Raw genomic sequence first — 16,398 nt, forward strand, 5'->3', positions numbered from 1 at the left:
GTGTGTGTAGATAAGGATACTCAACTAAACATATGCATATATGTATATATGTGTGTGTGTGTGTGTGTGTGTGTGTGTGTGTGTGTGTGTGTGTGTGTGTGTGTGTGTGTGTGGAATTAGTATAGACCTTATAATAAATAGATGCAGGAGAAATGCCTTCTCAACAGAAAAACTCACAATTCGTATCTCTGACAGTCTGGATTCTAACTAGCCCAGAGAACAGGCTGGCTTTGGCAGTGGATTCTCAACAACAGACAACATCTAAACGCTCACCCAAATCAGAGAAAAAAAAACGAATATAGGAAACCCCTGTCGTAATCATTCATCGATTACGAAACGGTATTTGACTCTGTACAAACACCAGCCGTATTAGAAGTTATTCGAAGACAGGGAGTAGAGGAGGAAGATATATAAACGAAGATGGGGCAGCAACCATCAAGCGTCACACGGAAACCGATAAAATACCAATTAATAAAGGTGTTGGACAGGAAATATTCAAGAAGCTAAAATGGAATGGAAAAGGTATCGAAATAAGAAGCAAATACCTAAACAATCTACGATTTTCAGATAATATTGTTCTCTTCAGTGAATCTGCAGATGAAATGCAACAACTAATAAACGATCTGAATAGAGAGAGTCTGAAAGTCGGACTTAGGATGAACAAGATCATGTTCAGCAGTAGTGTTCATTTCGAACAGATACATGTGCAAGGCGAAGCGCTAGAGGTAGTGGACAGGTATATATACCTAGGGTAACTCGTACAGACAAACACGAAGAGGAAATTAAGCAACGCATCAGTCTAGTCAGACACAGCATACTAAGAGGCTCCTTGCCATTATGTTTAAAAAGTCTTTAACCAATGCGTCCTCCCAGTTATGACTTATGGATCAGAAACATTGACTACAACCAAGATATCGGATGAGGACAATGTTGATGAGGGAACAGACAAAAGTGGAAGATATACTTGTGGGCATCAAAAAAAAAAAAAAAAAAGGCAATGGGCAGGTTATATATGCCGGAGACAGGACGACAGATAGACAAAGAAAGTAACATAAAGAGGCCAAGGGCCGGACGAATGACAATATGGCGTGACGAAATAACGAAATTTGGGGGCCAAGACTGGAAACAAAAAATGCAAGGCAAACAAAGTTGGAAAAGATTGGGTGAGGCCTACGTCCGGCAGTGGATTGAATCAGGCTGGTGATGACGATGATATATATATATGTATGTGATTGTGTGTGTGTGTGTGTATACGTTTGACTTTGTGTACAGAGACTGTGATTCATTACCATATGGTATTTACTCTTTGAGAAAAATCGGTGGGCATATTGTAAAAAAAAAAGTATCATATATAGAAAGAAAGCAGCTTGATTATTCAGTCTTTATTCACAGAAGCTGAGCCGATAATCTTGTTCCATGGTGAGTAACAAGGAAGTGTTACAGCAATACATAGCTCTTGTGGAACGGGATAGCCAATGTATGTTTGTGTGACATGCATCTGTATACATATACATATGTATCTATCTCTGTATATGTGTGTATAAATATATGTATATAAAGATAGACAATACATATATGTATGTATATATGTATATCTCTATGTACATACCTCTCTTTCTATACACACAAATACTTATATATACGGACTTGTATATATTCACTCATATATACACTCACGTATATATTTATTGCTATATACATACATGCATAATAATATATATATGTATATATATGTATGTATATATGTATTCGTGTGTGTACAGATAGGTAGATGCATATATGTATATATATATATATGTACATTCTCTCTCTCTCTCTCTCTCTCTCTCTCTCTATATATATATATATATATATATATATATATATAGACTCACGAGGGGCGCTCAATAAATGTTTCCCATGACCCCCTTTCCATGTTAATACTCTCTCTACTTAAGTTCCACCAAAAGTGACACACTTTTCCCATCGTTTTATGCAGCTGTGGACTCCTCGGTCGTAGAAGTCCGCAGGTTGCATTAGAATCCATGAGGTGATTTTAGAAATCAGTGTCTCATCCGTGTCACCCTCCAAAAAATACCTCATGGACGGAAAGGGGTGAAAGTCAGGTGGTGGAGGGTCGGGAGAAAAAGAAAGATGAGGTGAAATGTCGTAGCCACGGGACTGCGCTTCCATCTCGAGTTGTGAAGAGGGATGTTGTCTAGTGGGAGACGAACACCTTTGGTCAAATACATATGTATTTATATATATATATATATATATATATATATATATATATATAAATTTACACACATATATATTAGTATATATATATATATATATATATATACACACACACATATATATATGTATATATGTATACACTAATATCAATATGCATGTATACATATACACACACACGCATATATACATATATACATATACATATATATCATACTGTTAATCGCTACAGATGTTAAACCTGTTATGTATTTTATATAATATAATTATATAATCTAATTTGATTCCATTTGTTACAATGGATATTCTTGGTGTGATATGCTGTCTGTTTCATTTTGCTTCTAAGTTATCCCCTGTGTGCAAGGAATGGCCGGTGTTACCATCCACTGACGGCGAAGGATTTCAACGCAGGTCAGTAAGATTGCTAGACGAGATTGTTACTGCTGCACCACACACACTATTGAAATACATATTACAGTGTATTAATTGAGATGGAGATTACTTTTAGTCAATTGGTTCAGTGCCTACAATAAAGAATTCATTTACATACCTATGTCTTAATAATAATAACTCCTAAAATGTTGAACATTTTAATAAATGTGATAGTCCAAAAGTAGCCTATACAAGATCTATTTTATCATTTTAAGCTCGACCTGGCTTTTCTATATTTTGTATACACACACACACACACACACACACACACACATATATATATATATATATATATATATATATATATATATATATCTACACACACACACTCATGCACATAAAAGTACATACATTTATAAACCTAAAATTTCTTGGCTTGCGGTCTAAACATAGCAGAAGAGAAAAGAAAAAGAAAATTAAAATAGGAAGAAGCATAAAACAAAGAAATACGAACAATTAAATCACAAAAAATACAAAAAAAAATCGGTGCAGAAAGAAAAAAAGAAAAAAAGAAAAAAAAAGGAAAAACGAAAAGCAAAAGAAGAAAATAAAAGAGAAAGCGATAGAGAGAAACAACCTAAAATTAATACCAAAACAGTGACACATACATATATATGTATATATATACATATATGTTTCTATTTTTGTTTTTCCTTTGTAATTCTCTTGAGTGTATCTATATATATATGCTATAAATATAATATATGTATATGTTTATAAACATATGTATATATACATATAAAAACACACATATATATGCACACATACACACACATATGTATATACGTGTTTGTGTACATATGTATATATATATATATATATATATATATATATATATATATGTGTGTGTGTATGTATATATATATTTATTTTTATATATGCTGTAGTACATATATATGTGTATATATATATTATATATATGTTTGTGTATTATTTATATACACAAACATCTGTGTATGTATATATATGTTTACATATACATATAAACATACTGTCTATCTATCTGTCTAATATTTATTTTTTCCGTTCCTTCGGTGTTCTTCACTCTGCTTACGTTTTCGTTTTCCTGTGTCAAACATCGGCCGTGTATTGCAAAGAATAGCGTAATTTTTTAGGAAGGGTATGTATATATGTATATGTATACACACACAGATATATATGTATATAAATATATAAACATGTATATATATAAATATATATATATATATATATATATGTGTGTTGGCAAATATCTATTCATAACACACATTCATAGAGTTTTGTGTGCGAGTTTAATCTGTATAATGCTCTACATCGAAAAAGGTGTAAATTAAAATATGTGTCGATCTAGAGATTTTATTCAGGATTATCGAACTGGTAATATTGTTATGATGAATAATACACCGCCACAATGACAGGTTGAGTGCAATATAGGCTGCTCTCGACTCTTCATAGCTTTTATACACCCCATGTTGAGGATTGGGTTCCCTTGTATTTCCTTGAAACACGACGCCTTGAATATTCTTGTTTTTTTAGAAATCTATTTCATGTCATAGTTGCATTAGGTATGTGTGTGTGTGTGTGCATATATACATATATGCATAATACACATAAATATGTACATGTATATATATATTCATATGTGTATATATATGTATATATATACATGTATATATATATATGTATATATACATGTATATATATATGTATATATACATGTATATATACATACATATGAACGTGTATAAATGTATGTGTTAGTGCATACATATAGATAGATTTAAAGGTAAATATACAGATCCATATATATATATATATATATATATACATATATATATATATATATATGTATATACATATAGTTAGATAGAAAGATGTATAAACATACTTATCCATATATAAATATATGTACGGAATTCATACATATACCCATAATATATATGTATGTATGTATGTATGTGTCCGTAAATATAGACATATATATAAGCATACTTACGTACATACACATACATATATACATATATGAATATTAGTATATATACATATATGTATATATATATTGTATGTATATATATAAAAATATAAATAGATATAAATATGTATATTGCTGCAAGCCCAGGTAGCTTGCGAGGTGGTTTACCCCTGAGTTAAATGGTTCAGTTACCCGGGCTGCTGTCGCGACCTTGCCATAACCCCGACATGCGCGTGAAGGGGTCGTGGTGAGGAGGCTGAGGAGAGAGGAGGATTTGCTGGACAAACACCACCATTGGGCTTTTGGTGCGATATTTTTGCATTATTGTCATTTTCTTGGTTTGGGTTGAATTAGGATTACGATTAGGACTAGGGCGATTATTCTGAGAAATATACGGTAATGTTATTGTATATAAATGATAGTAAATAGTGATTAAATGTAAAGAACTTGTTTACTCTTTTCATGCTCACCTCTACAAGTATGAATAAGAATTATAAAGGAAATCATGAATAAGGATTGTCAATGAAAGCATGAATAAGGATTATAAATGAATACCTACCGATCTTAATACTTTTCTGAAATCTTAATTATATAATTATGGAAAATTAATAAAAGAAATAAATGAATCAAATCTCACACTTCACTCGCTTGTCTTTATTATGGATCGGTAGCCCACGTATCAGGCCAAGATAATATTAAGCACTGGCCACCTAGCTTGTTCAGAGCACTAAACAGGCTTACGTACTTACTTACAGGCACAAATAATATATATAAGCATACATATACATATATATACAGAATCCACATAATATATACCCACATATATACATATATATGTACATATATTTGCATATACATGGATATATACATATATATACATATATATACATATATATACATATATATACATATATATACATATATATACATATATATACATATATATACATATATATACATATATATACATATATATACATATATATACATATATATACATATATATACATATATATACATATATATACATATATATACATATATATACATATATATACATATATATACATATATATACATATATATACATATATATACATATATATACATATATATACATATATATACATATATATACATATATATACATATATATACATATATATACATATATATACATATATATACATATATATACATATATATACATATATATACATATATATACATATATATACATATATATACATATATATACATATATATACATATATATACATATATATACATATATATACATATATATACATATATATACATATATATACATATATATACATATATATACATATATATACATATATATACATATATATACATATATATACATATATATACATATATATACATATATATACATATATATACATATATATACATATATATACATATATATACATATATATACATATATATACATATATATACATATATATACATATATATACATATATATACATATATATACATATATATACATATATATACATATATATACATATATATACATATATATACATATATATACATATATATACATATATATACATATATATACATATATATACATATATATACATATATATACATATATATACATATATATACATATATATACATATATATACATATATATACATATATATACATATATATACATATATATACATATATATACATATATATACATATATATACATATATATACATATATATACATATATATACATATATATACATATATATACATATATATACATATATATACATATATATACATATATATACATATATATACATATATATACATATATATACATATATATACATATATATACATATATATACATATATATACATATATATACATATATATACATATATATACATATATATACATATATATACATATATATACATATATATACATATATATACATATATATACATATATATACATATATATACATATATATACATATATATACATATATATACATATATATACATATATATACATATATATACATATATATACATATATATACATATATATACATATATATACATATATATACATATATATACATATATATACATATATATACATATATATACATATATATACATATATATACATATATATACATATATATACATATATATACATATATATACATATATATACATATATATACATATATATACATATATATACATATATATACATATATATACATATATATACATATATATACATATATATACATATATATACATATATATACATATATATACATATATATACATATATATACATATATATACATATATATACATATATATACATATATATACATATATATACATATATATACATATATATACATATATATACATATATATACATATATATACATATATATACATATATATACATATATATACATATATATACATATATATACATATATATACATATATATACATATATATACATATATATACATATATATACATATATATACATATATATACATATATATACATATATATACATATATATACATATATATACATATATATACATATATATACATATATATACATATATATACATATATATACATATATATACATATATATACATATATATACATATATATACATATATATACATATATATACATATATATACATATATATACATATATATACATATATATACATATATATACATATATATACATATATATACATATATATACATATATATACATATATATACATATATATACATATATATACATATATATACATATATATACATATATATACATATATATACATATATATACATATATATACATATATATACATATATATACATATATATACATATATATACATATATATACATATATATACATATATATACATATATATACATATATATACATATATATACATATATATACATATATATACATATATATACATATATATACATATATATACATATATATACATATATATACATATATATACATATATATACATATATATACATATATATACATATATATACATATATATACATATATATACATATATATACATATATATACATATATATACATATATATACATATATATACATATATATACATATATATACATATATATACATATATATACATATATATACATATATATACATATATATACATATATATACATATATATACATATATATACATATATATACATATATATACATATATATACATATATATACATATATATACATATATATACATATATATACATATATATACATATATATACATATATATACATATATATACATATATATACATATATATACATATATATACATATATATACATATATATACATATATATACATATATATACATATATATTGTTCATAGCCATGGTCGTGGTCCTGTCCTGCTTCATGGGATCTGCTCTCGCCATGCCTGAGCCCTATGCCCTCGCTGACGCTGACTTTGTGACAGAGGCCACCTAAATGCCCCCCCCCCCCCCTAACACAACCATACCCACTTCGAAAAGCTTTTCCCCTGACACAAAGCAAACACGGAGTGCAGTGTAAAAGGCCTCATTGCCCCCAATAAGGGCTTATCTTTATTTCGCCCTTTGCTTACGTCTGTAAAAGTACCGATGCCACTGTGGAAACTAGTGGAAACTGAATTTTCTACTTTCGTCCGTAATGCCTTCTTAACGATACTAGCTTAACACTCAAAATGTATCTCACAAATGAAATGGAATTGTTTCTTCTTTCCAAATTAAAAGGTGTGCAAAAACAGTCTTTGTTTCATTTTCTTATACGACATTACTGGGTTATAACAATCCTATTATCAGCATGACGTATATCTATTAAAGAAGCCCTGAGGAAAAATCCGGAGCTGGAGTCCCTAAGTTCATTGTCGTTTTTTACCTCGTTCTTGTAATTCCTACGACGTTGTAATGAACCTTTTTTTTCAATATAATTTGAACTGTAAACAAATAAACGAATATTACCTTGTTTTACCCTTCCCCCCCCAAGTAGCATTAAGGCCTTTCTTTTTAAGCCATTATTTACTTTTATTATATCTGCTCAATTTTTAGTGTGGAAATGATTTCATCTATGTGTATTTTTATTTTGCGGCTTTTCTTACATATAAAATTCATATTTCAATGTTTAACAATCAAGTTTGATTAGAAAACTACACGAAGATTGTTGAGAAGCTGTCAGATCATTTTTTCTTTTTTTTTTTTTTTTTTTTTTTTTTTCTTTTTTTCTTTTTATTACCAACCTCCGCTGGCCTGACCTGATGTGCAGGGGTCACGCGATAACATGAAACGACTTGCCGGACATTTCCCTAGCTTCTGAGACACTATTAATATGCGCAGGCAGTGCTTCTCTAAGCCAGATTCGAGGACGGAAGACTTCAACGGGGCATTGATTTGATACATTAATCAGGGAGACAAAAAACACACCTTTTAAGTACTCATTGCAGTGTGACAATTTTTGTGTATTCGACTCGCTGTGGAACACCTGTGTAACACATTGTAGAGATAAGTGTTGTGTTTTGTATTAGAAATATCACTATTGCAATTGTAATACTGTTATATATACGAAGCCGTGATTTTAGTAAATGTTTAAAATGTTCTGTCAGTCCTTTTATGTTACCTTTTATCTCATTAAGGAGTTGCACCCAGGCTTCTTCTTATACATATTTATGGTTTTATTTTATGTTCGTACACTGAGTTAACATGCCATCACAGAAAATGGGGGAACTGTAAAGGAAAACGGGGCAGCTTAGTGTTTGAAAACCCTCAGTGTTTTGGTGTTAAATGTAAGATTTTGATTTCTCTTAAGGGTTCCATTTTATCTTATTTTAGTTCATTCACTCTATGCTTTTAGTTCTGACCTTTTATTTTGCTTTTCCATGCCATATTTACCCCTGGCCCACCGCGCCTTCGGAGGGTTCTTACCGCTCCGACACGAAAAGCCCCGTTAACAAGCCCCGTTTACCCCGCTTGCATTCACTACAACGCCGCTGATGCCGAACTGTAATGGTCTTTGCCGTTTCTTTGGACTCATCAGCTGCGTCGAGAGAGGGAGCTTGCTGCATGGACAACAGCTTTCACCCAGTGAGTCAATAATCACTGAGTCAATAGTCCCAAAGTCGATATCGATTGATGGTGGCCAGGTCATATATGTGTGTGTGTGTGTGTGTGTGTGTGTGTGTGTGTGTGTGTGTGTGCACATATTTAATTAGAATTCAAAATAACACAATGTAAATGTGTAATTTTCTGAGCTGATGACTTGGCCGTCAATGCTATCAGGATGTGGCGGATTACAGGTTAATAAAGTTAAAAATTATGCAATTGGTTTTAAGATTAAATATCATTCTAAAATGCTTGCACCAAGAAGAGATCAGCTTTAAATCAATGTTCAATTGAGTGGCAGCATCTGGTCCACTTTGAGGGTCATGGACGCGGGAAAATAAGAATGTCATTAGCATATGCCATGACTGGAAGAAATTCCTCGCCACATATCAGTGTTATAAATGATAAAAAGAAGTGACCCCAGAACACTGCCTTTGGGAACTATCTATAGTACCACATTGTCTAATAAAAAATCTGATAAAATATAAATTGGGTCATTGATTCTTACATACCTGAGTTTAAAAAAGGAAATACTTATGGCTGACTTCATCAAGGGCAGAAGAAAAGTCTTGGGAAACAATCAGAATGGCTAAAATGCAGAGTTCCCTTAGCCACCATATCCCATTACCTTGCCAGGCACAGCGTAGGATTTACAGGAACTGAATGTAAGGAAGCCACGGGGAGAAGGAGACTAGAAAGCCTTATGGAATGCAAGGCATCTAGCTATGACGCAATAATTAAAAACCCACATTTAATTTAAAAGATTAAAGACGAAAGAAGCAGAAGAGCAGGCATGGAATGAGCTATGGGAGGTTGAGCACACTTATTTGCTCACTGTTTAGGCATAATATATATATATATATGCATGATATATATAATTATATATATTTATATTTAGGCATAATATATATACATATATTTGTACATATACGCATGTTTCCGTACACAAACACGCCCACACACACATATATAGTGTGTATGTGTATATCTCTCTATATACATATATTTGTGTATTGTATATACATATTCTATGTGTGTGTTATATAAATGTAAATATATATATTTATATATATATATATATATATTTATGTATGTATGCATATCATATATTATATGTATGTACATATTCATGTATATATATTGTATATATGTGTCTGTGTAATATATATACATACATACACACATATATATATATATATATATATTCACAATTCACAATAGAATCATGAGATCAAAGTTAATAAAACCGGTTAACGTTTGGCATCCACTCGGGGCAAAGGTCTTCACCTGACAAAACCAAAAGGTTCTTCGAAAGAAGGCGCCGTCCTAGCCCTTGCGAGGGAGTTCGCGACATAGAAGCGAATTATATATATATATATATAATATATATTTGTGTGTGTGTGTTTGTGACTGTATGTAGGCAGCTATATATATACCTACTTAAATACATATGTATATGTATGTATATACATATGTTTTCGTATAATTATACATACAGATATATTTATATATATTTATAAATATATGTGTATTAAATATACGCATATATGCAGAATTATATATATACATATATATATATACATATATATATATATATATATATATATATATATATATATATATGCTGTATATATGTACATATATACATATTGTTTATATATACATATATACCTACATAGATATATATATATATATATATATATATATATATATATACATATATACCTACATAGATATATATATACATATATATGTGTATGTATATATATGTATATATATACATATATACCTACATAGATATATATATACATATATATGTGTATGTATATATATGTATATATATATATATATATATATATATATATATATATGCGCGCATGTGTCTATTTCTTCTTTTTTTGTCTTTTTTATATATACATATACATATATTCATGCATTTACTTACTTATATATGTATATATCTGTGTATATATATACATATGTTTACACACACACACACAGACATATATATATATATATATATATATATATATACATATACATATACATATGTTTACACACACACACATGCACACACACACAGACATATATATATATATATATATATATATATGTATATCTACATATATATGCATATATATAACATATATATAGTATTTATATAAACATATATATAAACATATATATACACAAATTTATATAAATATATATATATACATATATACATATAAATAGTATATTTATGTGTATGTATATATGTATATATGTATTTATATAAATGTGTGTATATATATGTATATATATATTTATATACATTTGTGTATATATATGTATATATATATTTATATAAATTTGTGTATATATATGTATAGATATATTTATATAGATTTGTGTATATATATGTATATATACATTTATATAAATTTGTGTATATATATGCATGTATATATTTATATAAATTTGTGTATATATATGTGTATATATACATATGTGTATATATATACATATGTGTATATATATACATATGTGTATGTATATACATATGTATATATATATATATATATATATATATATATATATAAATCCACGGTGAAGGTAATACATAAAGAAGTAGACATACTTGGAATACACCAATCTATATTATATTTGTCTTTCACTATGGACAATCTTTCCTATATACAAAAAACAGTAAATGAGAGAAATGAACAGCTATTTAAGAAAGCAGTTTTCTATGTCCACTTTTTATCCAAGTAAGGGAAAATCAGTACACAAGATCGCCCAATGTTTTGATGTCGTTGTGGCTAACAAATGCTGTTCCTGTTGCGTTTGAGAGACCTGGCACTGGATTTATACTAAATTTAAATAACCTATTATTGGTGTTCTCCCTTACCCCGTGTTAACTAAAAGAAGAGCGTTTTCTTGACACATTTGCTGTAGAGAATATAGTACAGTAGTTCGTTCTCTTTGTCAAAAAACTGGTGAGTATCATATCATGGGCTTATCTTGTGTGTGTGTGTGTGTGTAAATATATATATATATATATATGTGTGTGTGTGTGTGTGTGTGTGTTTGTGTGTGTGTGTGTGCGCGCGCGCGCATTTGCGCCTTTATATGTACAGTAGAATTGACATAATAGATTCATTTAGAAACTATATTACTATATATAAGGGCATACTTGTATGTGTATCTGTAAACTCAAACACAATAACATAGATAAGAAAAGGAAACAGTCACAATGAGAAATGAAACAGAGTCGTAACGATTCGTACCGCCAAGACCTCCTCGTCAGACGAACAAACAAACCGGAAATAGACAAACAGCGCCAAGAAGCTCAACCCGAACACAGCGAAGCAATGTCAAGGTCAATAAAACCGGCTCGTGTTGTGTGACAGGGCGAAAATGTTCCTACTTCTTGGAGTGTTTGTTTTGTTTTTGCTTTATCTTTACTTTCTTCTTCTTTATCATTTTCTCCCTTCTTTTTTCTGCTATGATGGATACAATAGTTTTATTTCTGTACTGTTATTAGGAATATAAAGGTATGATACGTCGGATTTAGAAGGCTCTCTTAACTCAATCCTCAGCTGATGATGATTATGTCTTGTTAAAAAAAAGTTCTACTTAATGATTGCTTGTTAATATTGCATCTGTGGGATGCTATAGAATCAAACTTTCATAGTACCCATCTCCATCTATTTGTGTATTTTTGTATCTGTCTATCTACCTATCTATTTATCTTTCGCTCTCTCTTGCAGATTTCTCGTTTCTTTTCTTATTTTCTGCTCCCCCTTTCTCTTTCTCCATTCTCTATGTATGTCTATCTATATACAGTATCTCTCTATCTATCTCTGTTCCTCTCTCTTTCTTTCTCTCTCCCTCCTTCCCTCTCCCCTTCTCTCTCTCTCTCTCTCTCTCTCTCTCTCTCTCTCTCTCTCTCTCTATCTCTCTCTCTCTCTCTCTCTCTCTCTCTCTCTCTCTCTCTCTCGGATATATTAAGATTCAAGAATATATACCTTATCTATATTATCATGGTTAGTGAGACTTCTTCTTATTCTTGGTATATTCATTTTTCTGTAAAATCTAATTTGCTTTCACATTATATTCTAGAAATTGTCGACCCTAACTAACATGCGAGAGTAATCTTAACTATATCTGAATATATGTTAATTAATCAGGCAGAAATGCGTAATTCTAAAAAATTATTTTTGAAATTTCATTCACAGTTCTTGCTTTGCCAAACCATTCGTTTTCATCCATACCTTTTATTCAACACGTACCAGAATAACCTCCCTTACTTAAGACAATCCCAACATAATAGATGATAACAAAAGAGAAGTCTGGTCCCATTTAAAGTCAAAGGGAAGCAGTATTATATGGTATGTGGTTAGAGAAAAAAATCCACTCGAAGGTACGGGAAATTGACCCTCCGTCTTCTGAATTGTAGCCATAAAAATCATTTCGTTTTTTTCGGGGAGTAATGATGAATAAAAAGAAAAAAAAAAAGAAAAAAATAGGAGAGAAAGAGTGAGTAAGAGAGAGAGAGAGATAGAAAGAGTGAGTAAGTCAGTGAGTGAGTCAGTGAGTGAGTGAGAGAGTAAGTGAGAGAGAGAGGGAGAGGGAAAAGAGAGAGAGTCAGAGTGAGAGATACAGAGAGAGATAGAGAGACAGACCGAGAGCGAGAGAGAGAGAGAGAACTGTCCCATGAATAAAAGTGACCTCCGATCTGTACCAGAGATCAAGTTCAAGGTCAAACCGGATCATGTGAGAAAATTTCATTTATCTTTCTATATCGTATCCGTTATCTCTAGCACAAGTGTTATCGTCGTTAGTGTTATCAATATTGTTCCTAATATGAGTTGCATTGATTTTTTTTTTTTTTTTCATCGTAATTTAACCATTATCATTGCCGTTAGGGTTATTATAAGCGTTCTTTGTATTTTGTTGTTATCATCAATGTCGTTAATACTAGTACTCTCATTACCATTATCGCTGTTATTATCTATACCGTTATTCATTATTACGTAACTATCTATTTATTTGCTGTGACGCCCTCCCTCTCTTTCTCCTCTTTCTTCTTGTTCTCATACTTTAATGTTGATCATAATGTTCTTATTTCATATTTCTTGCTTTATATCGCTTCACTAAAATATCTTCGGAAGTGGGGATAAAAAAAGAAAAGAAAAAAGGCACTCGGAAGACCATAGACAAGGAAGAGGAGGAAGTAGAAGAAAACAGAGGAGGAAGAGGAGGAAGAAAGGAGGGGAAGGAAGCGGAGGAGGATAGGATGAAGAATGAAGGAAGAAGAGGAATAGGAGGAGAATAAAACTAATTTATGTAATAGTTACTACTACAAATTTGATTTAGGTAATGATTTCTGCGATAGCGTGGACGCACTGAGAGACACACCATAATACGCAGGATTAGACTTGCTGGGCAAAATCGGTTATATTTACTCTTAATTCCCAGACTGGATTTATCATATTTACTGATCTGAACGAGGGTTCGAATCTGAACGGGAAATGCACACACATATACATACATACTTGAACATCACCACAGACATATACATACATTCATACATATATATACATACAAACATACATGCATGTCTATTTACATACGGAGATGCTTATATATCTGTAATTATGTTTTACTATACATCTATATACCCAGACACACAAACACACACATAATACTCTCACTACTTCACCGATTTGTTATTGAACACATGGAGATTTATACCATCAAAACCCACTCAGTATTCTTTAGCATTATTTTCGTAATATCAGAAATATCAGTAATGAAATTCAAGTTAATGCTGCAATGACACTAAGGTTAAATGTCGAAAAGACCATCTCATTTAGGATTTTATTCTTACAGCAAGTTGACCGTAAAGCATAAATCGTACATTGGTATACAAAGTCACTGGAATGAGATATATTGTTACATTTTGGGAATTATTTTCAAGAGAGAAAAGTGAATCCTTGTTTTCACCAGTGGTGGTGGTAGTGATGGTGGTGGGGGTAGTGGTGGTAGTGTGGGTAGTAGTGCCTGCGTCTAAAGAACCAGGGGTCAGCCGCGGGGTCAGCCACGGGGTCAGCAACAGGGAAGGGGTCAGGCATGGCACGAGCTGAACCCAGGAGGCCAGAGAGGGCCACAACTAGGGCCATCAACATTGAAATCTGCAATATTGAACAAATGATTTCGAAATTCGGTGGAAATATGCAAATATATTCAGTAATTATCCTTTGACATAAAGAAACCAATCACGACTTCTAGATACACAAGAAGTATCCTCGACTCACCAGCTTCATCCTGGAGGCGAGAGAAAGAGTCGTTTTCGTGCCTCTGGGAAGGACAATATGCCCTTCCTGGCTCTGGGTTCGCCTTATATATCCCCCAGACGTGGACGGGAAGAGGGGGCGGGGCGGGAAGTCCTTTCTTCACGGGGAACCACCTCTCCTTCTGCTATATATCCTTATTTTGTTTATCCTATTATATATATTTTCACCATAGTTATTTGCATCTTTGATACTTTTTTG

The 16,398-nt window shown here is 29.4% G+C and overlaps 1 long non-coding RNA gene across 1 annotated transcript; it reads right to left on the reverse strand.

Annotated features, from left to right (window-relative positions):
* Positions 1–15,710: 15,710 nt before the first annotated feature.
* Positions 15,711–16,398, reverse strand: LOC125041518. Its single transcript, XR_007116287.1, has 2 exons — positions 16,162–16,398; positions 15,711–16,038 (listed from the first exon to the last, which is right to left on the reverse strand). It is a non-coding gene; the product is annotated as an uncharacterized LOC125041518 (long non-coding RNA).

The sequence above is a fragment of the Penaeus chinensis genome, chromosome 30 (genome assembly GCF_019202785.1).
Source record: "Penaeus chinensis breed Huanghai No. 1 chromosome 30, ASM1920278v2, whole genome shotgun sequence".
Classification (NCBI taxonomy): domain Eukaryota; kingdom Metazoa; phylum Arthropoda; class Malacostraca; order Decapoda; family Penaeidae; genus Penaeus; species Penaeus chinensis.